We start from the raw sequence: 24,834 nt of genomic DNA, 5'->3' as shown, positions 1-24,834 counted from the left end.
TTTCCTTTCCCGAAGTCTTCCGCTCGGAGTAAATGACCCCTCCAGGCACAAAAGTCTTCGAAATATGGGGGAAGATCATTGGTTCCCATTCGATTTCTCCCCCGCTCAATCGCGCTCTCCTTCTTTCTTGCTTCTTCTCAAGTTCCTTCTTTCTTTGTTTCATTTCTGGCTTAAACCCTAACCCAAAACGGTCTTGTTTGTCCTTCATCATTGGTACATTAATCCTTCCCTGGAGGTATCTCTTGAGTCCTCTTCCGGGTAGAGCCCCTTTTCCAATAGTTAGCCGTAGTCCCATTCTTGTAGTCTCAGATAACCTAGGCATTGGAATCTTATTTTCTTCGGTGATGAATGTCGCATTCATAAACTCCAAAGATCGAAAAGAGCACTCGATTGCTTCATCATTTGCCTCTAGATATGGGGCGTCACTGGTTATTGCCGCGATAATGTCCTCTTCAGCATTAATCGTTACTAATTGACCTTCAGTCACTAATTTCAACTTTTGATGTAGCGATGAAGGGACTGCCCCTGCTGAGTGTATCCACGGTCTCCCTAATAGGTAATTATACGAAGGCTTAATGTCCATGACCAAGACATCTACCTCGTATGTGTTCGGCCCGATTAAGAGGGGTACTTCAATTCTCCCCATTACCTTCCTTTCCGTGCCATCAAATGCTCTCACTACACTTTGGCATGTCTTCATATCGGAACTATCCATTGGCAACCTACTCAGTGTAGATAGGGGTAAGACATTCAGTGCAGACCCATTGTCAATCAATACCCACGGTAACGTGTACCCTTTACAGCGGGTCATGATGTGCAAACCTTTAATTGATCCTCGGCCCCCTAGCGGTACCTCATCGTCATTGAAGAATATGAAGTTGCCAGCACTTATATTGTTGACTAAGCGGTCTAGTTTGTTTACAGAGATATCGTTAGCAACATAAGTTTCATTCAGCACCTTCATCAATGCGCTGCGATGGGTTTTGGAGCTTAAAAGTAAGGCCAGTACCGATATACACGCTGGCTGTTTGTGCCACTGTTCTACGACACTATATTCGCTGTGCTTTAGAAATTTTAAGAATTCCTTGGCCTCTTTTTCAGTCACTGATTCATTAACAGTTGGTTCAGGCCTCGCCGGCTTCTTTTCATTTGCTCAATTGCTAATGATTTTTCTTTAACCTGCTCGGCTTTTGTATTTGGGGTATAACGCCTTTCACTGCGCGTATAAAAACCTTCGTCTTGAACTTCCTCTGATGCATTAATCGGGGTGTCCTCTTCCGGGAATGTCACATTGCAGCTATAGTTCCACAGTACCCTTTTGCTATCCTTGTAAGGAAAAGCAACGGACTTTCGGATTACGACCTTTGGTGCAACTTGTGCCCCGACTTCATTCATTCTCGGACGTGATATGATAACTACTGGGTTGTTGACTTTGTAAACATCTTTCATCGACCCCTCTTCAGAGGCACACACATCTGCTTCTTCCGGGCTCCCGACATATTCAAAGAATTCCAGCTCCTTATTATCCATCAATCCTTGTACTAAAGCCCTGAATTAGCTGCATTTCTGAATCTTGTGATCCTCTTGATCGTGGAACTCACAATAATTCTTCGCTTCTCGAGGTCTGACCCTTGAATTATGTGCTATCAACCCTCTTTCCACCATTTTCTTCCAAACTTCCTCTAATGGGGTATTCATTTCTGCAATACTCATCTTAATTTCTTTCCCCTAACTCTCGATTATCACATTTATTCCCTTATCCCCATGTTTAGGTAATAGGTTTTTTGTATTGGATGCATCATTAAATTTCACAATCCCCATGTTGATGAGTCTTTCAACCAATTTCTTGAAAGTGGTGTAATTTTCTATCGAGTGTCCTGTGGCTCCCGCATGGTATTCGCATTGGGCATTTGCATCATACCATTTGGGGTATGGAGGTTGCATTGGCTTCAAATAAAAGGGAGACACGACATGTGCATCAAATAAACTCTGATATAGCTCCTTGTACGTCATTGGAATGGGCGTAAATTGAAGTTTCTCCCTATTTTCTTTTGTGTTGGGCTCTTGTCTGGGTGGGCCCTGCTGTCTAGTAGTTGTCGACCTTGGTTGGCTTACGGTGATCGATTTCGAATATAAGCCCATATTATTCACCTCGTGCTCTTTCTTTCTCGGCGCTGACCTCTTAACGTTTTCCCCAGCCTCTATTTTCCCATATTTTATGGCATTTTCTATCATTTCTCCAGACATTACTATGTCCGAAAAACTCTTGGTTGCGCTACCTAGCATGTGGTTAATAAAAGGTGCCTTCAGGGTATTGATGAAGAGCATAGTGGTTTTCTTTTCCAACAGAGGGGGTTGGACCTGTGTGGCCACTTCTTTCCATCGCTAGGCGTACTACCTAAAGCTCTCATTATGCTTTTTCTCCATATTCTGTAAAGTGATTCTATCAGGGGCTATGTCTGCTACATGACCGTACTGCTTCATGAAGGCTTGTGCTAAATCTTTCAATGAACTGATCTGGGCACGACTCAGCTGGTTGTACCATCTAGAAGCGACCCCAACCAAACTTTCTTGGAAGCTGTGAATTAATAGTTGGTCATTATTAACATGGCCTGCCATTCATCTGCAGAACATAGTAATGTAAGCTTTGGGACAGCTAATCCCCGTTTTATTTCTCAAATTCCGGAGTTTTGAACTTGGGAGGGAGGATCAGGTCCGGAACCAAACTTAATTCCTTAGCATCGATTCCACCACGATAGTCGGTGCTTTCCATTTCTTTAAATTTTTCTTCCAACCATCTACACCTTTCTTCAAGCTCTCTCGGGAGTTCTATCCTTGTCTTTTCTGCTTCTGTTACTTCATCGAGATTGAGGACCACAGGATTGGTCGGGTTATCCCCCAGATTAGAGCCCGAGCCGGCCTGATAATTCATCGGTGCCGAAACACCGGCCTGAAATGGTTGAGGCCTAATTGTGACCGATGGCCTTCTTGGGTACATATCAGGTTGTGTTTGAACGTCCGCTGGGGCAAAACCCGGAGGGTAGGTAGAATCTCCATTATCTTCTCCCGCATTGATCAAAGGGCTTTTCTCTTTTTCTAATCCGCCAGCCAATAGATGAGTTAATTGGTCCATCATGCTTTTCTGGGACTCCAACATATGGTCCCTCATATCTTGCTGGATTTTGGCAAGCTGTTCTTGCATACGTGCTTGTAATTGATCCTGCATCTCTTTTTGCATTTGTTCCAATCTCTCTAGCCTTTGGTCCATTGCCCTTGTTTTTCCCCTTGTATCGTAATGATGTTCCAGGGTAACTGCCATGATTTTTAGGGTTTCTTGTGAGTTTTAATGCGTATGATGCAATGCTGATGTATGAATGCGATGAATGCAAAAAAGCGTTGATTCCAATTCGATTTTATTAGAGTAACTTTTCTAGAAAACAAGTTCCTTTACATAAAATAGATTACATATAAGGCTTGGCCCTGATACTTAAGGCCTTGAACTGCCTAAGAAGCCAAGCTAGCTCTCGTCCTCGATTCGATTCGACTCAGATTTTAAACTCAAAGACATCGGCTTGTACTGCTAATGTTTGCAAGTGATCAGCCACTTCTCGTACTTGAGTCAAAGCTTCGCCCATGACATAGTCCCTGCTCCTGACTTGGTCTTGAGATTGATGAAGTTGCTCCTTCCATCGCTCGTTATTTACCTCGAGGAGTTCTATCTGAAGCTCACGATTTTGCAGCACTGTTTTGAGTTCTTCTATATTCTCTTTTAATTCTTTGATTCTATTCTGACTAGCTTTCAACTCGATTGCAGAGTTACGCGAGCGATACTGATACAATAACCTTTCTAACTCTGATACCCGGATCTTTAACCCTTCTTTCTCATTCTGGCTTTCTACCAAACTTCTTTTCAGTGCACCTTCTCGAGCTTGAGCATCGCGAAATTTTTCTTCCCACTGGTTGGCTTTGCTTTGTTCTTCTTTAACTTCATGTCGCCATTGTTCGAATGTTTTTCCTAACCCAGCGGTTCTCATTGATCTGCGCAGCTTCTTATAGTCCGTTTTCAAACTGTCTAAGTCTTTTTCAGCCTTGTTTTTCCCTTTTCTGAGTTTTTCAGCTTCTAGTTTCTGGACATCGACATCTAACCCTAACTGCATCTTTTCTTCTTCCAACTGCTCGATCCTTTTTTCTAGCTCCAGACTCTTTCTCTCGAAATCTTGCCTGATGATTTTTAGCTCAGATGGGATTACTTTCAAGTGCTCTTCTATCGACTGAGTATTCCCTTGATCTGATGTAGGGATGTTGTCGTTAATTCTCTGATTCCACCATCGGTCGTACTCAGGAGTAGTCATGGGATTGGCAGCAAACTTCTTCATTCTACGAGTCTGGTTCCAAGCATTTGATATCTCGCGAACTTTCTTTTTGTAATTATTCCCTGTAAACACGAACTTGCACTGGGCTAACCCGTATGTTGGTGGTGTAAACTGTCTGGATCTGTATTGTCGCAATGCAAGCAGAGGAGCATACCCGACAGCCCCCCATGCTCCTAACAAGGGAACCCAATCGAAGTCTCCTCATCGGTATAATATTTCATCAGGAACTATCCACGGGGCTCGCCATTCAACATCTTCTTCTTGCAGATTTTGGAGAACCGTCATCCAATTTTCTTCTGTCACATCATCTCGCCTCGGTGTAGCCACTAACTCTTTCAGCAGAGAGTAATTTTCAAAGAAGATACGATACGAGACCTTTTCCACTTTCCAAAAATGGCTGTGGAACCAGGATAGCAAGAGCTGTGCACATCCAATAAATCTCCCTTCACCCACTCTTCTACAAGCATTTAATGATCTGAAAGTTTCAGCCAAGATTGCGGGTATAGGTGTGGTTCCTTTACCAAGCCTGTCAAAAAGGTCAGCAACAGCTTCGTCTACATGCCCCAAAGCTTTGTGGAAGATGACCAGTCCATAAATGCTCAAGGCGAAGACATCTACCCTTTTTTTCACGTCGGGGTGCGCTAAGACTAGATCCCTCAGGTTCCTCCAAGGAATGCATTTACAATCTCCTTTTTGTTTGATCCGGTTGTCACCCATGCTCGCTTATCCTCGTGATGTTCATCGCCTTTTTGAAAATGTTTGGGCGTTAGCGTGTCCGCATAAATTCATCAACTCAATCTTTGGGCAATGGAGCAAGATCGTATTCTTCTATAGTAGGTACCAAATCTACTTTCCAAAGTGAAGCAACTGAAGCGTAATTCCAATATTGGGCAAGGGCTCAAACAGTGTTCATCTACCTTGACATCGAGCAGATAAGGTAAATCACCGTAATGACAATAGAATAGCTGTTTGACCTCATTATCCCACTGACCCCAAATTTCTTTCATCTCTTGGAGATTATTCTGAGTTACGCTGATCCGAGTAAAATTTCATAACTCTGACACGTACCCCTCGGTAAGACTGTCACCTTTCTCTTGTTGTGTTGTCTCAGCCCATATCCGGACAGCCGCGTTGTCTTCTACTTTATCAAAAAACCCCTTTTCCATGATAAACTATCTATTTAGGAACCGAATGCGAATCAACACCTTTTATAATGAAAATGTCATGCAAATACAATCAAAGTAAAACAAAGCAAGTCAGTAATTTATACACAGTTCAAAGCAAACAAAGAATAATAAATATAGCACTTGCTCAGGTGACCACTAGGGTTTCGGAGTGGCTCTACCTTGGGCGGGTTCTTAAGGCTCGCTACATAGGGTTTGGTTCTAGAGTAAAGGTACCTGAACCAGCAGATTTCTCGATCTTCACCCATTATAGGCTCATACAGACCGAGTTCAGTTTAGGGGAATACATTTCCCTATGGCTGCACGGAGATGAAAATCTCACGAAGACATAAGTACGGATGTATCCCGAAAGTGATCCACTATCCTGCACAGAGGTGAAAACCTCAGGAAGGAGTAGTTTCTCACTCCCACTTAAAGGGGTGTGACCACAGCGGTCATGCAATGCAATATGCAAAACTATTTAAAGACTCGAACCAACGCAGCAGGTATTGTACTACAAAAATAGCTGATGAAATGCAATGAAAGGATCGTATTTCAAAACCAAGTTTTCAATTTTCGATAAAAAGACAAGAGTTAATCAACTTGTGGCTTGACTCTCTCATTGGTATCCCCAGTGGAGTCGCCAAGCTGTCGTAACCATTTTTTTGGAAAACGAGAATCGACTTAAGTTTTGGAAACAAAAATGAAAAATGGGAGTCGCCACCAATCCTTTTTGATGAGGTGTGATCGGATCACCTTAAATTAATCATTTTAATAAAAGTTAAGATTTACTAAAACGATAATTTTTTTTTTGGTCTACGAAAATCAGAAAATGAGTTCGGGAGTCGGTTACGCACGTGGAAGGGTTAGCACCCTCGCTACGCTCAAAATTGGTACCTAGTTGATTAATTAGTGTCTTAGTATCGAAGATTGAAAACTTGAAAGACTTTTGAAATGCGATCCTTTTTTATAAAAATGCTCAAGTGTTAAAGATCTTCTCGTCTCAAAATATGAAATGTCACATCTAGTAAGTTAGGACACGACATCTTGGATTTTTGAGAACGAGTTGCCTTTTATATAAAATTTGCGTATTTTAATTCATAAAAAGGGTATTCGATTATTTAGAGTAAACGAGAGAAATCGAAACCCAGTAAGTTAGGGCACGTTTTCTCGAATCCTCAAACACCGAATGTTGCCTTTATTTTAAAAAAAAAATCTTATTTCGAGGTGACGAAATGTCATACCCGGTAAGTTAGGGCACAACACTTCGTATCTCCTAGAATAAGCATTTTTCAAAACTCGTATTGTGATTTAAAGGAATATTTCGTTATTTGGATTAAATTAGAAAAATCAAAGCCCAGTGAGTTAGGGCACGGTTTTCTCGAAATTCCAAACACGAAACATTGTCTTATTTAGAAGATTTTTGTTTTTTTGAATGGTAGCGAATTCGATGTTTAAACGACGTGTCGCTGGCTTGAATTAAAACAGAACGATTATTGGATAAGTGCCACAAGACTTGATTCATGAGGCGATGATATGAAAAAGTATAGTGCGACATGAAACGATGATAAAAAATACTACACAAGTGAATAGTATGAGAATACAAATAAACGAATCATAGTATACTAATGACAATAATCTCAAACATACATCATTTAAATACTAACGTTAATAATCGAAAACCAATGAATTAAATAATATATACAACAACTTAAGAAAATTTAAAACAATTAAAGTAAATAAAATGTAAAACAACTTTTAAGATGATAATAAATAGATTCAAAATAAATATTGTGAAAAAAAGAAATTTAATATCAACAATATACAAAGTAATTTAAAAAAATAGATCATATGTATGAAAATTTTAGAATAAGTAATATATCGGACATCAAAGAAACAACTAGTATATACATACATAAAAATAGACATAATGATTTGAAATTGATAATAGATATAAAATTTTAAAGTAAATAATAAAATGATTTAAAATGAATAACACATAAAGTGAGTTTAAAATAAATAATGTAGAAGAATTTTAAAATCTATATTACAAGGCAAATTAAAAGGATTCCTATGAGTAATTTTAAAATAAATAATATATATACATACCTATATATATATATAAGTGTAAAATAAATGATACATATGTAAAACCTAAATAATAAAAATGTTTTTTTAAATAAATAAAAGAGTTTAATATAAGATATATAAAACAATTTTAAAAATAAATAACATGTAAGTCGATTTAAAATAATAAGTAAGAATTTAAAGTAAAAGAGATTTAAAGAAGTAATATACAAAACAAAAATTTTTATAATATGTGTAAAAGATTTGAAATGCTATATAGATAATATGTGAAAAGCCAAAATATAATATGTACAACAATTTAGAATACATAGTGTTAAAGAAACAATTTGAAACAAATAATAATACAATTTTAAATAACCAACATATTTAAACAAACCAAAATAAATAACACATATAAGCAATCTTATCTATACAAATTTATAAAATATTTGAGTAAACACATAAATCTTATTTTGATATAACAAAATAAATAAATGAATAAAATAAAAGGATTCAGGGTGTGATTGAAACTAAATCAAAATTTGAGGTATCGATTGCAAATAAAGAAAAAGACCAACAGGGACTGAATCAAAATGCGCTTAAACGCACGAGGATAAAATGGGACAATATCCCACATCATTATGCGCTGTGCTTCATCTGTCCAAGTCAAGGATTAAAACGGGAATGAAGTAAAATAAAATGCAAAATTTAAAAAGGAAAAACAAATAAGAAAAGGGGACCAAATAGAATGGCATAGGAAAGAAGGAGGGACCATAACCGCAAATATCCCATTAGGGCCTCAAAAGCATGCGGGTCCCCCTTCAAACTTCCCCCCGGGTCATTTTGCTTGGCTTATTTAAGCCAAATTTGTTCTTTTTTTTTATTGTTTCAGCATTATTTAGAAAAACAAAAAAAAAAGGAGACAGAGAGTTTTCTTTGCTCTCCCTTCACTCCCTATGTCCGGCGATAGGATTTCTCGAGGTCCATTGCGCCGTCGTTGTGGGCCAGTGGCCGACGTTGCGCGAACGGATTTCTTCCGGCGCCGAAGAGGCCAACGAAGGTGAGTACCCTCCTTTTCTACTCTTTTTGTTTTATTTTTATTATTTTTATTCAAACAAAAACAATATATATATATAAAAGAAAATAAAAGCAACAGAGATTTTAAAGAAAAAAACGAAACAAAAGAGGAATCACCTTTAAAGTTTTGGTTTTTGATTGATTTTTTGTATTGGGTGCTCTCTGTTTTTTTCCTTTTCTTTTTTCGAAATACAATCCCCCCCCCTTTTTGAATACTGAAAATCCCTCCTCAAATACAATCAATTCCCCCTCCCCTTTTTTACAATCTGTCCTCTCTCTACAAAGATGAGATTTTGGCTTTTTAAAGCCAATCTACAAAACATTTCTTTCATTTTTTATTTTGTTTTTGCTCTTTTGTTTATTTCTTCCCCCATCATTCGCGTGCTTTCTTTTGCCTTTGTATTTGCTTTCATTGCAGGTGCTATGCGACACGTGGAAGAGGCGACGGTCAAGGGCGTGGTGGCCGAGGTGGCATGCGCGGTGGTTCAGCATGCGTGGGGTGAGCGGCGGCTGAAGAAAGAGGCTAAGGTTGCTGAAACAATTTGGGTAGTTGGGCTAGGGTTAGTTTTAGGCCTATTGAGTCTGGGCTTGTAAAATTATTTGTTGGGCTGTTATATTTTATTTGTTTATTGGCCCGGGCAATATTGGGCTTGTACACAAATTTTAGGGAAAATTTAAAACAAATAAAATAGAAATAAAAGTTAATTGGAAACCAGCACAAAGGGGAGGGACTTGCCATACAATTAACCCTCAAGGACCAAATGGTGCCATTTCAAAGCCATTAATATTGGCTCAAAACGTTGTTATTTCATGTCCTTTAAAAAGTAAAAAAAAAAAAGGAAACCCTAATGAAGCAAAGCCACCATTTCCTTCCCTTTTTCTAAAAAATAGAGTAAAAAAATCTAAAAGCCATTACCCCATTCGGTTAACACCCAAAACTTTGAGCAAATCAATCGCCACCACTGTAATAGGTGGTTATCGACATACGTGCACCACACTTAGAACCTTGGTTCAAAGATTACCAATCTCAGCCCTTGAAATCTCATCTTGACATTTGATTTCAACAAAGGAGATGAAGATTTCGATGGCCTATTTGCGAAGGTAAGCACTCTCCTTCCCTTTTTGGTTTTTAAATGCAAATAAAAAACGAAAATGCACATAAAAAAATGAAGGAGGCTGATAAAAAACACAAAAGATCCCGAGACTCAAAACAGAAATCACCTTTTAAATTGCTTTTGAATTTTTCTTTTTAATATGCTTCTCTCAGTGTGCATAACCTCTTACAGATGATTCTTTTTTGGGCTTTATAGCCGAAGGAAAAAAAATAAAAGAAAAATACAATATTCTTTTTGTTTTCATTTTGCTGTGCATTTATCTTCTTTGGTTTGCAGGTACAGAGGTACGGGGCCAGTTGTGGGGGTACGTGGCACTCGGCATGGGTCGTAAGGAGCTCGGTGGCTGCTGAAGTGTTGGAGCGTACGGAGGCATGGTGGCCTGGCTGCGGTGCAAGGGGGAAAAACCCTAGGTTTTTGATGTTTTAATTTTTTTGGGCCTGCTGGGCCGTATAGTCTTGGGCTAGGGTTAGTATTAGTTTGGGGTTTGTAATGTTTTGGGTTTTGGGTTATGTAGTTTGGACTTTGATGGACTATTAATTTTTTTTTATTTTTATGGATTTTTTGTTTAAAATTTGGTTTTATTTTGGTTGTTGGGCCCCGGGCAGATTTGGGCCTATACAGAAGGGATTGGAGCTGGTCCCCAAACATCAGCAACCATGAGCTGAAGTGGCTTTACATATTCAGAAAAGGACTTTGAAAACATCAGCTTATGTTCTTTCCCTAAGAGACAAGCAATACAATTTAGAGGATCTTTATTTGTATCAAAGGGTATATTATAGTGATTTAGAGCAGTTGTAAGCGTGGCTTTACATGGATGGCCTAATCTAGAAAGCTATATACTTAAAGGCACTATAGCAGTAACAGTGAAACACTGAGTTGGATCAGGAGACAAAGTAGCCTTAGGCAAGCCAAGTAAGGAGAGTCTGTATAAGCCATCATGCACCGAACCTCAAAGAAGGACTTCCCTGGTTTGTAGATCACGAACCTGACACTACTGAGGGAAAAACTCAAACATCAGCTGATTGTTCTTTGGAAAATTGGACACAGACAAGAGATTTTTGGTTATACCAGGTAGAAGTAATAGAGATCTCATGAATAATAGTCGTGAACGAGTAAGAAGTGATGACTGACCAGTAGACATGACAGGTAGGGTAGTACCATTACCCACATATACTTTACCTGGACCATTATAAGGGATGCGTTCACTCAGAGAAGCAGCTAAGTTCGTGAGATGGTGTGTTGCACTCGAGTCAGGGTACTAAGCATTGTCATCGATTGTGTCAGAAGTTGCAATGTAAGCCTGAGAGGTCGGAGCTACTGAGGTAGGTGTATGGACATGCTGCGAAGTGTTAACAATAAAAGGACTGGTCCAGTTGGGAACTGATGCAAGAGGGAAGGACCAACCTGGTTGCGAGCTTGTAAGGGCAATAGGTATAGACATTGTTGTCTAGGGTGGAAGTGGAGGTCCATTTCCAAACATGCATACATTTGCTTGTGGAGAAGGAGGAGGTCTGTAGCCTGCACTTTTATATGATGCATCAAAATGGTAGTAACACCGATCAATCAAATGACCTGATTTTCCACACAACTGACATTGAATGCGGGAGCCAGAGGAACGACCGCACCCACGGCCTCGACTATTTGATGAGGATCAATACGATGGTGAATGAGTACTGTTGTTTTCAGGCGCTACAGGTTGATGGAGACCATGTTGGCTGAGCTAGGGGTCTCCAACATGATGAGCTACTGACGTGCTTCGATATCAAGAAGTATGGAAGTAACACCCTGAACAGTGTAGTGTACTTGGCTCGCAGTGATAATCGTGATAGCAGACTCATAATCAGGCGATAAACTATTAAGAATGGCAGTAACATGTTCACGTTCACTGATAACTTCTCCACAACTAGCAAGGCTATCACAAAATCCCTTGATTTTCATCAAAAAATCTTTCATGGAAAGATCAGCTTTGCGTTGAGAGTGCAGCGCCCTTCTGTAAAACATCAACCGATAGGTGGTTTGGTTGTCATACAAATTGACAAGTGTATTCCAAATTTGAGCACAAGTATCCAAACCAATGAGATGAAGAAAAACCACAGGATTAACCGATGACAATAGCCAATATACAAGTGCACTGTCTTGTTGTTTGAATATAGCAAATGCAGGGTTTTCTTGTAACAAGCCAGTATCATCCAGAAGTTGTTGCGGCGGAGGAACAATTTGAGAATCAAGAAAATGTTGAAGTTTGTATATTTTGATTGCTAAGAGAACTTGTTGACGCCACAACAAGTAGTTGTTGTCATCAAGAAACACACTGATTTTCTTGGTGGAAAAGAAACGACTGTCAACGACCCCATTAGTGAGATTGGACACCATCACAGGTGTAGTAGATTGCACCACAAACAGACTAGAAGAACAATCCATGGGACACACAGTGGATCAAGTAGAGAACCCCAAGAAGATAGGCACCTCTGATACCATGTTGAAGTTATACATGAAGAGAAGAAAACTTTATTCTTCAAGAAGTGTCCTTGCACAAAGGTGTTGTACATGTTATATAGAAATGATAACAACAGTTTAACTAAACCTTAACGGCTAACTGCTTTGCTTAACCAAAAATAACAGAATAACAGAAATAATTGTTATTCTAACAGTAATTATGTAGTTTCGACACATATACGGTGTGATCGTATTTCTATTAATACTGTTCTTGATTAAGTTGATATCACAAGTTAACTCGACACCAACTAATGATTGATGATAACATCATAATAAACAATTGTACTCATTTAGTATTCTTAATCTGATGTATTTATGTGTTTAAATTTCATTTTAATCACAATTTAATCTAATTTTTTCATTTTAATATCGAATATATTGCATTTGTTATTATTAATCAGTTTTAAATTATACATTTTATTATTTATTTTATGTTATTTTTCAACATGCTCCAATGTTCTAAATACATAATTATGCATATGATAGATATTCTAGTACACTCTAAAGCTAGGATGTATAACTTCCATAATTTTTGAAGAAGTAGAAAATGTTCCCACATTTTCTATACACAATAAGTTATTAAAACACACACACAAATTTCTTTGGCATTTTTCTACCAATCACTCAAATCTTAATTTCTTCCTATTTTCATTATCCTTTAGTAGTACATATTTTGCCATTAAAATAAATTTTCTAGAACATAATTTACTTGCATATTTAATAATAATTTAAAAATAAAAAATGTTTGCTCTAAAAGTTTTGAATTTTTTTAAAGGAGAATTTATTAATTTATTCTATAAATGGAATCAAACAATATGGGAAAAAACAATAAACACTCGTATTACGTGAAGAATAAGTTCTATTGACATAATAAAAACTTTAGCCTCAACATCAAATTAACATTATGACACATTGACAATTGACTTTGTCACAAGCATGGCATATTTGGAGTGAACGCAAACACTAAAGACGATAAGGAAATTAGCATCGGATGGTCCAAAGCGACGAGCAAAAATCAACAAAAGAACTGAGTATCCACTAATTTAGAGAGAAAGACAACAAAATCATCCCTAAAATCACTTGCAAAAACAAGACTATATGCATAAGCAAGACTAAAAAAATGTGCTACAAGAGAAGATAAAAACTTCTAAAAGTGAAGACTTATTAAATAATGAAAAACAAACAAAAAATATATAAAACTTATGATAAAATGGGTTCAAACCGACTTATGAAATCATTTATTATTCTTAAATACTCTCAGACCATAAATAGATTAAGAAGACGACGAAGAGCCACCCACTTCTCAAGAGAAAATACTGGTATTTTTAGTGACGACAAACAACATCATTTATCCATTACAACTTGTGAAGTCAACAAAAACACTCACAAAATATATTAACAAATTGAAAAGAGGAAAAAAACATATGAAATGAATGAGGAAAAGGGAAAGAAAAAGAAAGGTGAATCGTAACCAACATAAAAACCGACATTACCGATGAAAAAGAAAACAAAAGAAAAATAGTAAACAACTTAAAAGTTTTCAAACTTATAACAAGACAAAAAAATTTACTTACAAACACATCCTTAGTTAAAAAAAAAAAAAGGGTAATTTTTACTAATGATGAATATGCTAATTTTTTAATCTTTTGATTCTTTTCACTTATTTCTTTTAGACTACCAATCAAACTCAGGTTAATTAAATAAAATTTAAAAATCTTGGCGTCATTATAAAATAAAATAAAATTATGGCGTGAATGTGTTTCTTAATTTATAAGATTTTATAAATATAGCGTAACGTATCTCAAACTAAAAGTTGTATTATTTAGCCTAAATAAAAACATTGTATTATTTTAAAGTACATGATTTCTCAAGGTTTTATTATATAGAGTTTGAAATCTCAGTTGTTATAATAAACTTTATTACCCATTTATCAAATTAAATGTTTGGTGGATGGATCCTATTCATATTGCCATTAAGTTGGCCATAAGAGCTGCCCAAACTATAATAATAATAATAATAAAAGGTCACCAATATTATTTTTAGTCGATGAACTTTGAAATTTTAATGGACCTTCGACCTATGGTTAGGAAATTATATTTGTTTAATTACTTAAAATAATATAGTTAATAGAGGATTTATTTCTTAATAGAATACTAATAGAAGAAGAATTTTTGGATTTGGTTGCTAATTTTACAAGTCAATTATGTTCATATTTGTTTAAGACGAATTTGAAATAATACATTTAAGATTTAAACATGGTTTACACAACTCAATTTACTATTTATCTTATAAAATATATTAATATTAGCATAAATATTTTTGAAATATAATAATAAATCAGTTTTTCAAACCCGACGAGAGAGACCAAAATACAACCTTAAAACAAACAAAAATTTTACTATCTAAATGACAAGACCCGTGAAGTAACCTTGCTTAATACCTAAAATTAAAGCATAGGCCATTGAGAGACGAGGTTGTAAATGAAAGGGTCAACGCCTTTTAGCATCATCTTTGCATTAAAATCAAAGACTCAAAACCACTTTAAAATCTATGTATTTAAGACTTGTAATTAAATGCAATGCTTTAAGCAAGGATATAATATCTATTTATATGGCAATCCTCATTTAACATAAGATTATGAACCAACACCAAACTTATTTTACCCAAATTGGGAGTATTTTATTCTTCAAGAATTGAGTCAATGAAGACTTGAGAACTTTAATGTTTTAGGTTCTAGCCATTATATTTAATTTCTACTTCAAATTTATTCTAAATTTAAATTTCATCATGTGTAGGTCATGCTCTTGTTTCTATTGAATTTGGAATCAATCAAGGTACTATTACGGGCTAAGCTATAGAAGATATTGCGAAATAACCTGACGCGAAGAGAAAAATACAAGGTACTTTATTGCTTAGTTTGGTTTTTAAGGAAGCTTTAATAATTTATTGGCTAGTTGTAACATTGACACTCTTATTTTGTAATCTTTTTTCTATGTTATGGCTTGGGATTTATTCCTCGCTTTTCTGAATAGATTAATTATAATTATATTTTAAATTAATTTATTTTAATAATAATTATCTAAACATATATTATTTATTTTGTGAAGTCCTTAAAAATATCTTCAATTGGAACCAATAGATTTAGATAATCTAAATATATATTTATAATTATGTACTAATTTTGACCAACTTGAAGTTGAATTCAAATGGAAGTTAGAATTGAGTTGTTTACCTTTTAAATAAATGTATATCATTATTAAATGCTCATCTAAAAGAGAAGTAATTAAAACAATAGGAATCATTGGCTTGAGAAAACCAAAAATCTTTTCACACATAATAACAAAAAGAAAATGTTAAGACATTTTCAATGGATTAATAATTTCACAAATCGTGACTCATCATGGGAAGTTAGCCTCTTATTTAGAACAATGTCAAGCTGAAGTTGCACAGCCATTTTCATGATAATTTCAAAGTAAATTATAAAGTCAAATCCATTATTATTATTACTATTACTATTATTATTACTTTGTATTCTTTAGGCTTATTTTACTATTTATATTCAAGATTTGTATTTTTTTTATTGACAATATCATTTTTAATATTTAAACTTATATTTTTCTTTAAGAATGAAATATATCTTATCACTTTATTCAGCACTTGATTATTATTATTATTATTAAAACCTGAAAATATAAGAAAAGATATTACACTTTAAGCTCAAGTGACTTTTACGTTAACTAGAACATGCCCTTGTTATACTTCGAAAAATTGAATTACAATTTTAAACAATATTTATGATAATTATATTAAATAAAAATATAATAATCAAATTTGTAAGTAATTATATTTAGACGTAAGAATGAAATTTTTATAACAAATTATATGAAATGTTTTATGGACTGAGATATCAACACAAATACATAAAAATAATAATTAAACATGACCAAAAAAAATACCATGAACATAACATAGATATATCAACATGTTAAAGTCTATTAGAATAAATTATTAACATGTAATGCTTTTATATAAATTTATAGGTATTTTGGACAATTAAAAATAACACCAAAGAGACAAATTATAACATAATTATAAATGCTATGTCTAATTATGGGCCAAAATAGCTTATATTATTCATATTTCATTAATCAAACAATAATTTTGGATGCAATTAATGTTAGTAATAGAATCATATACCAATTATACATGAACTTAGATTTCATATACAATATGATACATGAACTTTAATTTATTTCAATTGTACGCATAAAACGTTAATATATTAATTATTTTATGTTAAATAAATAAAATAATTTTTATATGCAAAAGTAAACCTAAATTGATGCTACATCAATTATGGTGTTAATAATTTGTGAAAATTTAACTAAAATTAATATTCACATATTAAATAGTAAAAATCAAAGTTAATATATCGATTTAAATATTAAATAACAATTCATGTATAATTTTAATATATGCCCTTAATTATAATGAATATTTTGTTTTCAAAGTATACAAATAATCTTCCTAATTTACCCAACCTTTTAGTTTAATTATAATATCCAAAGCTTTTACAAGTTAAATTCTAGAATACATTAAATTTGAGGACAACTTTAATAAAAGGTATAGATGTATATTTTTGGTTCCACACTGTAATCATACTTTTCTGGAAATCAAGGGATGCTAGTACCATTAATCAATTCAGACCTCTCATCTTGTACACCACTACTTACAATATCATCTCCAAGATAATTTGTAACGTCTTGAAATTTTTGGTGTCATCAATTACACCATTTCAAAAAAACTGAACTTAATGAATTAATTTTCGAGAACGAGCACCGTAATAATTTTATATTTATTAATTATATTTGACATAAAAAAATTTTGAAATTGATTTGAATTGAGAATGGTTAAAGTTGGGATATGGATTAAATTGTAAGAGGACAAATTAGAAAGTCAAATATGAAGAAAAGAATTGAATTATTTCAGAAATGAATGGAACCAAATGAGTAAATCGATTAAGGTTGTTATGGCAATTAAACCTTTAACCTAATTGTTGGTGGATGAATACAACTATAGCCATTGATCAACTTTAATTCCCATTTACTTTGATTTATCAACCTTAGATCAAGGTCTAAACATCTCATGAAATTAAAGGGTTTACCCTTTTCTTTTTGCTTCTAACCGAGTTTTAAGAAAGAGGAAAGAAAAATTGCTATGTTTTCTCTTAAGATCGGTGGGAAGGAAGAGTCAAAAAGAAAAAGAGACAGAAGCCTTATACCGTAAGTTCCACCCCCTAAATTAATGAATTCTAGCTTGAATTTTGTTGGAAAAGAGTCTTAAATTATTAACTCCCTTGACCCATGCTTAGGAGAGCATCAGTTGTAGAGGAAGTAAGTTTGGTAGAGGTAATGAAGACAATCTGTTAAGGTGACAAAGGTATGTAAGAACTAGTTTATTCATAGGTGGGTACGCTTTTATTTATGTCCATAAGAGTAATTTGTATTTTGGTGGCTCACCCTTGAGCTCGGCTAAGCACTGTAGTGGAGGGAACTAGGCTTCAATCTTGCATGCATGGGTGTCAAATTGCATTATTTATATGTTTGTTGGGTTGAATTATAGTATAGTAATCTTTGTTTTTGAAATTGTTGTATTTGAATTGAAGCGTGCGTAATGTGGGTGGTGACCAAATCCTGGGTTACTCTCGCAGTATTGGTATTTGCTTTGGGCCTCTGACGGCCTTTTCTTGGCATGCGTGAATGGTTACCAAAATGTGTGTTTCAAATCTGATATGATAATGGTTGAGCTGTTACAGCAAGGAAGATCGACAACAAGTGGTTTGGTGTTAAGCAAATTAATAAGCTTCTGCAGAAGGATTGGAGAGTAACTATACAACATGTTTTGAAGAATTGTAATACTGTAGCAGACCACATGCTCACCAACAGTATGTTGTTCGTTTTGAGCGTCACCAATTTTTGACTTCCCCATTGTGTATAAGAGAACCATGAGCTTTGTCCAAGGCTCATAGATTGAGAAAAAAAAGTACGATTCAATACTGAGCTTGTCTAGCATCTCAATTTTGCAGCGTCTAATGAGAGGTGCATGGAGTTTATGGCTACATCGCAATCTCCTACTTTCAAAAGGGGTGTCAGCCTCGTACCATACCATTATCTCGGTGGCGGATCGTTTTGTGCAGGACTGGACAGCAGCCCGTGAGGGTTTTGGACGATTGTAGCAGGCTGATGCCAGACTCTGAATGCTAACTGGGTTCGACCGAGGAGAAATCTTCTGAAATGTAATTTGGATGCCACAACTCATGTCGCCCAGGGTGTCTTCTTTTCCTGCCATTCTTCAGAACCATGACGACAATTTTGTGCAGGGGGTTTGTGGTTCCTTTCCAAGTATCTATGAACCTCGCATGCAGAGGCGAATCCAGGGGAGCTAGCAGGCCCCGACCCTCTTAAAATAAAAAATTATTATTTAGGTTCTTACAATTTTTTTTAAATTTTAAATTAGTAAAAGTAAAATTGTATTTTGTTCCCTCTAAAATTATAAAAATTTGATTTAATCTTTTAAAAATTATAAAAATATAGACTATAAAAAATTAAAATTTCATTCGCCCTTTAAAAAATTGTTCTAGCTTCGCCCCTACTCGCATAGTGAAACTCCTTGCTATCTGCAAGGCTCTCTCATGGCTTAAGGACCTAGGCTTTGATAATGTAGTTCTTAAATCAAACTGTAATGATATGATTATGGCTCTTAATTCGACTAGTTTGAACCTTTCTGAGTTTCGTGTAGTTGTTAAAGATTGCTTTTTGTTGTGTGCATCCTTTTAGCACTTGTGATTTCATTGGACTTGACGAATTGCTATCAAGGCGGCTCATGAGCTTGCTCGAGTACCCTTGTTTAATGCTTTGTCCTTTTTTCTTAAATTTGGATAGTTTTGCTTTTTCTTCTAATACGTTCAAGAGACATAGGTCTTAGTGTATAGGGTAAGCATGTTAGCTTGGGTTTATAGGAGTCTATCAATGTAACGACTCGAATTCCAGTGCTGTCAAAAAATACAATTTCAGAATCTCGTTTCGTAAATCGAGTCTGTAAATATAAAATAGAAATATTTAAGGAATTAATATGAAAATATAATAAAATTTGATTAAGTAATTTATCCAAGAAAATGGTTAATTAAGGCTTAGGGACTAAATTATAAAATCCAATTGCTATTAAGTTTTAATTTTAAAAATACTTAAGCAATTATCTAAAGGATTAGAATGCTTAATAAACCATTATTCTATTAAGCTTAGTGGAAAAGGATGATATATGTCACTTAAGTTAATTAATAATAGATTAATGTATAAGAAATGTTTTAATTAAAGGTTAATAATAGTTAATTAAGTTAATTAAATCATTAAAGTTAGTATAAATAACAGAGAAAGTGGGAAGAAAGATGAAAACACTTCATCTTGTTCCTTGTCCACTATTTTTGAAGAACCAAATAAACCTACTGTAACACTCCGAACTCATATCCGTCGCTAGATTAGGGGTATAAGACATTACTGAACCATACACAACTTAAAAGATATCAATTATTGTTATTCATGTTTAAGAGATTATAACTCAATTATACGAAATATATTTACATCTCTCTCATAACATTCGTTTAATCAAAATCATAACATAGATGTCTACATGACAAACTCCATATATAAACAATAAGACATTCAAACACAAATATTGAATATATGCCAATATATCTAATTAACATGACAAATCATTTCTACATATTACAATTCAAACAAACTATTACATTAAGGATTGTCTAAACTCATAATCAACTTTAATGTCATGACCATATAGCCAAATATTACTTATACTCATAATTCATTATTTCTAACCAAATCACCAACATATGTGTTATATGCATACGTATTTAATATATATATATATATATATATATATATATATATATTATTAGCCGAATATACATACATGTCATTTACCAATTCCAAGCAAATTTTACAAGTCAAATTATATATCAAAGTTTGTGTCAGGACTAAAAACACACCAAATAACCAATTTCACTATATAGCAAAGTCATCACATAGCTTAACCAAAACATGTACTAAATATCACATATTAATCCATTTTCAATCTTAGTTGCCGAATACATCCGTCCATGATATCATACATTTCTTACACATATATTATGTCAGTAAATGCACATTACCATTAGACATGATCAACTAAAGTCATTCATTAAACATATGACTAAACCGTTAACAAATATATCAAACATCTCACACATACCTATATATATACCTAAATACATATATATATATATATGCAAGTGCCGAATCATCAATTAAACATATTCATTATCCAAATCCAGCATTTAGTCGAATTCACTCATCAACCCAAAATGACTATTAATATCTAATGCAAAACATACGCACATCATTTTTACCATGAGTAACCTAACAAACATATTTCATAATCATGTATATACGAAAACCGTTTCAACCAAATCACAACCAAAATCGTCAACCATATTCCATGCATATAACATATATAAGCTTAACTAAAGTTTCTATTAGCCATTTTCGCATGGCTTAATATATACATACTTCAAAATTGACCAAAAACAATCTAGCTTATACATGCCATAGGTTCAAGTGTAAACTTATCAAATACCAACAATGGTCAATAGTGTGATGGACTTTGCTGACGATCCCCGAGCTCGTAACTAGATCTCAAAATCTATAAAACAGAGGCAAACATAACACACAGTAAGCTATTTAAACTTAGTAAGTCATAAGCAAATAAATCATTAAATGAACATTAGTATTGAGTCAACTAAACTGAATCAAATAATCTATAATCAAAAACAACATTTTTCATGCTTGAAACTCATATATCATCACATAAACGATATGTAGTTATATTAACTTGGCCGAATACACATAAGTTTATAAGCATATATAATTCTCAATTCCATAATGCATATTTCATTTGTTCATCTCAAATATATACTCACTTTATCTTTTAAGACATTTAACTTAAGAAATACCTGACATTTTAGTTCAATTTCACATTCGATCTAAACTTGATATTGCCCTTTGAACCATTCAGGGTCGAATAGGATACTCGGATAATCACATATATTGAACAATGCCAATGTACCAGACGTGGTCTTACATGCTATCTCATATCGATGTCACTGTCCCAGAATGGGTCTTACATGAATCGAATTCGATGCTGATGTCTTAGACGTGGTCTTACACGTAACCACATATATCGATGCCAACGTCCCAGACGTGGTCTTACATGAATCGAATACGATGCCGATGTCTCAGACATGGTCTTACACGTAACCACATATATCGATGCCAACGTCCCAGACATGGTCTTACATGAAATCACATATATCAAAATCCTATGGTTTGTATAGGGCTTTCGGACGTCATAACTCAGTCGAAACAAATTCATTAACATATCTCCCAAGCTTATTTACTTTCGGTTAACATATATATATTTTCAAATAATTCATTTCAGCATATAGATCTCATATTTATTTAAAATTAACAATATCTATTTGCTTATAAACGTACCTCGAACGATGAAAATCGGAACGGGATGACTAGTCAACAACTTTGATTTTCCCCCGATCCAAATCCGATTTCTTTGGTTCTTGATCTAAACATATTCAAATTAAACTCATTCAAACATATTTTCACTCAATTTAGTCCAAAAACACATAAGTGGACAAATTACCATTTTACCCATGACATTTCACACTTTTTACAGTTTAGTCCAAATTGCGCAAAACACAAAACATGCAAAATTTTCACACACCATGCCTAGGTCGAATGTTCCTAGTGTTCATACAAGTCCATATATTTCATTTATTTCATATTTTAGTCCCTAAATTTATTATTTTTTCAATTTAGTCCTAATTACTCAAAATCATCAAAATTCCAATACAAAACATGTTAATCCAAAACATATCTTTCATATTTCACCAACTAACTTCATAAAGCTCAAATATTCATCAATGGAATAATTCAAAATATTCATCAAGATCAAAAATTCAAGCATGGGCTTTGTAGATAACATAGCAACGATCTAAAAAACGTAAAAATTATCAAAAACCGAGCTAGAACTCACCTTGAATCAAGCTTGACAAAGGCCGAATAACCTAGGCTATATTTTATTTCTCTTTTCTTTAGTTTCGGTCACCAAGAACAAAAATATGAATGAATTATAATTGTTTTATGTTTTATGATATATTAACATATTATATATTTTACAAATATAACCTTTATAATTAAATAACTAAAACATATATATCAAGGATACAACATTCCATCACTAACTCCAATGGTCTATTTGCAACTTAAATGCTTCCATTTAAAAAGACAATAACAATTTGGCCCTTACACATTAAACTATCAAGTTTTCATTTTACGCAATTAAGCCCTTTTATTTAATCGGACACTCAAATGACAAAATTAAATCATGAAAATTTCACACATATAAATTCACACATAATAAACACAGAATATAATTTTAAAATATTTTTCTGATTCAGATTCGTGGCCCTGAAACCACCATTCCGAATAGGGTGTAAATCGGGTTGTTACACCTACAACATTTCTTTTACATCCAACCAGAAATTCAAGTCCCTAAGTAATTGTTCTTTAATTTTTTGTATAGATTTGTGACAACCCAAATTTGGTCGAGACTGTTCAACCCGAATTTCAAGTTACACATTAGCCACCGAGGTGACTCTCTGTTAAACAACCACAAATCACACCAAACATCCATACTCACGATACATATACAAAATATTTCATACAAGCATTTAGTCTTAAGAGCATGTTTTTCCAAATCAAACAATAACTCATATAATCAGTGGAATAAGGAATACCTGAATTTCGGCAGGCTCTACTAGCTGCAGAATGTCTCATTAGTTCATCTAAGTAGTATTATATAATTCAAGCAGCAGTTTCAACCAAACAAGCAAACGCGAAGATTTAAAAGTCCCAAAAACTAAATAGTCCGAAACAATTTATTTACAACCCTTGAAAAAGAAATGATTTATAAATTTTATGAAGTTATCTAAGTCTCATTCTAAGTCTCTAGCCTGAGAATGCCCCATATTGCCTTATTGGGGTTTTATAAGCTCAACGCACATACTATAGAAAGAAAGTGTGTGCAATGGATCACTGAACTGCCACCCTTCTCTCTATTTCGCGTACAACTTATTTGAAGGGGAAAAGAAAAATAAAGATATGAGCTTGCGAAAGCTCAGTGAATACACATGTATACAACACTCGAAAACACATCAATTAGCCACATACCAAACAACTCACATACAAACAAATCACATATAATAGACTTCATATCATCGGTTCATATATATATATATATATATATATATATATATCCAACCCAGTTCAGTTCAGTGATATATTGGCAGTTCGTAAAAAGGAAACATAGTTAAATCATATACTTATTAGATAAACTGATCTCCCAAAACACACCCTAAGACTCACAGAGTCATTCAAATTACCATATAAGTGTAGCACGAATGCTCACACTCTCCGAAAATGTATACCCTTACGATCCCCAATGAATGGAGTCGATGAATAGAGCATTGCTCGACATTCCCTTATTTCTCTATCGAATCACCTGGCCACAATGGCCTATCACATTCCCTTATTTCACACGGCCATCTAGTCTACACGGTCTACCTACATGGTCTGTAGGATTTCATAAGATTGTGTGGCCCACACGGTCTACACAATTTCACACGACCGTGTGGTCCACATGGTCTACCCACACAATCTACACGATTTCACACGGCCAAGTGGCATTGGGCAGTTTCGAAGAACAACCCAGTTTCATGATTTTATCAAGTTTCTAATGAGTTTTGGGGTCAATTTCACACACCTGATTGTTGATTTAATCGGCTACACAATTGGAACTCCCAAAAACCTACAATTGTTCGCCAACTTGTACTAATTAACCAAGAGAAACCCATCTAAAATCACATCCTTAAACCGAAATTTTAGTCCCAAAATCACAATTCAATTACTTACTTCTTTGAAACAACACCCAGAATCGAGCGTCTTCTGCTAAAAAATCATAATACATAACCCTCTCGCCTAAAACAAAACCAGTTGGACATTTAACAAATTATAGAACGAAACTAATATTTTAAAACTCAATCTTAACAAAGAACGAGTTAAATCGAACAATAACAGAAAAATCAACGACAAAACTTACACTATTTTCTCTTTATGACTGACACCGAGAAGCAATGCAACCCCTACAACGAAACCATCAGCAAACATTAATAAAAGAAAAAGCTACCAAGAAATATTAGTTAAACAAATAGCAAAATATTTCAAATTTGCACACTTCAGGAGTTGAACTTAAGACTTAAGTTAAGTTGACACCTTCCTACTAAACCAGCAAGCTCATTCTATCAAAACTTGCACATAAATAAGATTTAAGCCAAAAGACTAGAGATATGGGTTGAAC

This window comes from Gossypium arboreum, chromosome 4 (genome assembly GCF_025698485.1).
Source record: "Gossypium arboreum isolate Shixiya-1 chromosome 4, ASM2569848v2, whole genome shotgun sequence".
Classification (NCBI taxonomy): domain Eukaryota; kingdom Viridiplantae; phylum Streptophyta; class Magnoliopsida; order Malvales; family Malvaceae; genus Gossypium; species Gossypium arboreum.
The sequence above is the reverse complement of the archived record's forward strand: the minus strand, read 5'-3'. Positions refer to the sequence as shown.